The sequence below is a fragment of the Euprymna scolopes genome, chromosome 10 (genome assembly GCF_053919585.1).
Source record: "Euprymna scolopes isolate OS-2025 chromosome 10, ASM5391958v1, whole genome shotgun sequence".
Lineage (NCBI taxonomy): Eukaryota > Metazoa > Mollusca > Cephalopoda > Sepiida > Sepiolidae > Euprymna > Euprymna scolopes.
Window position 1 is genome coordinate 30,559,721 of NC_136491.1, and position 3,186 is coordinate 30,562,906.

A 3,186-nucleotide genomic window follows, 5' to 3' on the forward strand; every position below is an offset into this window, starting at 1 on the left:
AAGACACATATGCCGGTCAGGTAATCTACGATTTTCTCTACGGAATCACATGAAAAGAAATTGGAATCTTAGGATATGACACTAGTGGTGTCATGAATGCATGCAATGAGGTGCATATTGCGGTGAGAGGGGGTGTTTGACTGGACGGGATAGAGGAAAAGAGGGCAGAAGAGGAGGTGTTGATGTCTGATTGAGACAAAACAGGAATGTCTATGGGATTTTGTCAGAAAGAGAAAAAACAAATAATAATTGTTTTTATCTCATTGTCGTAATATATCTGTTAACATGAAAGGTTGTTTTTAAAAACCTCTGTTGGGAGGTATGAAGAGATCCAGAGATCCTTAGCTGATTAAGGCTGACAACTTAGAATGGTGGTCAAGGGTAAGGGTCGCCGCACAGCATTGTTCGACCTGAAATGACTAATCACTCCTAATTTGATAATAAGTAAAAACCTCAGTGCAAATGAGGGTTAAAATATGGAAGAGATAAGTTCGAAGAGGAGGAGTAGAAATTAGGGGAATAGAGAGAGAGAGAGAGAGAGAGAGAGAGGTGTTGAGTGGACAAGACGAAGGGTAAGCTCTAAGAGGAAGAAAGAAAGGGTGTTTCTAACCACTCTCTCAAGGAGAGGTGGGGAAAAGGGGTTGGATTTAGAAAAAGGAATTCTAAAAAGAGCAGAATCGTAGCCAGCAAACTGAATGGCTGGGCTGGTCAAGCGCTCCTGATTTGGGAGCCCTCAGGGCCTGATGTTATGATGTTAACTAGCCTGTGTTAATGGGAAATCTGTGCCTTTACTGGTTTGGTCTTACATCGTTTCACTGCTATAGTCAGTCATCTCAATTTAGACAGTAGCTGTTATGAAGTAATGAAAATAATAAATAGTTTGTTATTGTTATAAATCGGAGTTCTGTTTGTTTGTGGTGAGGACTCTTCATTTTGCAGCGAGTTGCAAGGACCAGCGGGATGATTGATGTACCCGGAGACTACCTACACAGGGTAGGAGACATTTCGATCAAGAGGCAAAGCGCCCCACCATGGAAACACAGTGAGTGAAGACGATCAACAGACCAACTTGTGACGAGACAATGTACGATCGAAAGGACACCTGTCATATCGGGTGGAATCCGACGAGGTTAAGGACATCCGGTGTGGTTGGTGCAGTATCGGTCTCGTTATAGGAAGATTGTTATCATTCCAGTAATTATAGGAGCAACTGGACTTATGAAAAAGAATTTAAAAAACTACCTGGCAAATATAATCGGTGATCCAAGTGCACAGTCAATATTCAACTTTGTACAGATCGTTCAGTGGAGATATTGACACAATGCACTGTGTCGCATTTTATAGCAGCCGTTCTGCAACAGAACCTTACGAACGGATGCCAGGTGACTTACACTCTGCACTTCTGTGTGGTCGAACCTGCACTTGTAATTGCTGAGACCACTCATCTTCAGGTGTAAGTATCTCTTTCTTTTCTTTTCTTTTTTTTTTGTAGTGGCTTCAACCTAATGTGATGAAAGATTGTGTACAGATTATAAATATTGTTTTATCATGTTTTTGTTTAATATTAATAAACGGGCACATGTTAGAGAACGGATAAAGAGAGAGAGAGAGAGAAAGAGAGAGAGAGAGAGAGGAAGAGGTGAGTTGTAGTGTAGACACGTTGGCCGGAAGTAAAAGATCAGCTGATTTGGTTGCGTGTGAGTCATGTGATCAGGTTAGCTGAATCGTTGAGATTTGATTTGGACTCAGAAGACAACGGACGGCTTCCCGTTGTCTCCTCCTCTTCACTGGGGGGGGGGCGAACGCTGACGTGTGTAGAAGAAGAACCCACACAGGCCGATTTCACTTTTCCCAGATGTCCTGCAGAAGTTGGAAAGTGAAATCGGCCTGTGTGGGTTCTTCTTCTACACACGTCAGCGTTCGCCCCCCCCCCAGTGAAGAGGAGGAGACAACGGGAAGCCGTCCGTTGTCTTCTGAGTCCAAATCAAATCTCAACGATTCAGCTAACCTGATCACATGACTCACACGCAATCAAATCAGCTGATCTTTTACTTCCGGCCAACGTGTCTACACTATAACTCACCTCTTCCTCTCTCTCTCTCTCTCTATCTTTCTCTCTCTCTCTCTCTCTTTATCCATTCTCTAACAGACATATTTCGAGTTAAAATCTATTTAGTATTACGCTTGTAATCTTAAGAATATTCGTACATATGCTGAAATAATCGCTAGAAAAAAAAAAGTAAGTTTTTGTACAAACGGAAGTTAGCAATTATTTCAGCATATTTATAAATTTCAAATGTGTTCTTCTTAATTTATGTATTCATTCAAACAATTGCTCTCAAAGGAATGATAAGAATCTTATAAAGATCTCTCGGTTGGACTGTATGAAATGGTGAGTGAATATCTGATCTCCGTTAGGATGCCCCATCCTCAGTTAGAACAAAATAAGAAAAAATTAAAAAAAAAACAACAACAAAAAACAAAAACAAAGTAGATCAATTGATTATTTATTGAAATCACAAATAGATGAAAGAAAAATAAATCCGATTTAGAAAAAAAATGTTTCAACAACAATGTATGATGAAACCCCCCTCCCCTCATTCTCCAAACATAAATTGGCTTTTAGTCTCTCGCTGCAACATGTCCATTTAACCTGATTCGTGTTTCTCTTTCTTCCGACAGCATGCTGACCACAGCCAGTCCATACTCGCCTTCACTTTACACGTTCATCTCCTTTGGCGCCGACTTTGTTTCTTTTTTTTTCCGACCACGTGGTGTCCTTTTTTCTTTTTCTTCAGATGCAAGCCCGAGCACACTTGCCAATTTGTGTTCAAACGCTGTTCCTGCTGCTAATACAACTGCTTGCCATCCATCCTTTGGCTGCTGCTGCTGTTTTCATATGCGCTCATATGCGCTCTGTTACACACTATATTATTACTATCTTTTAATACTCAATTTAAAAGAGAGAACTGTAGTATCAGTTCTGTTGTCATTATACTATACTCCCAGGCATTACTTTTACCTTTGAGAGAACAGAGTAATAAAGTTCATTTTCCTAAAACAAATGACTGGTATCACACACTAATGTGCCAGATCCCATTAAAAAATGAATATCTTTCTATATGCAGTAGCATTACGCCAATCATAATAATCTATCTATAAATATAAAAGCGAAAATGTATGAAT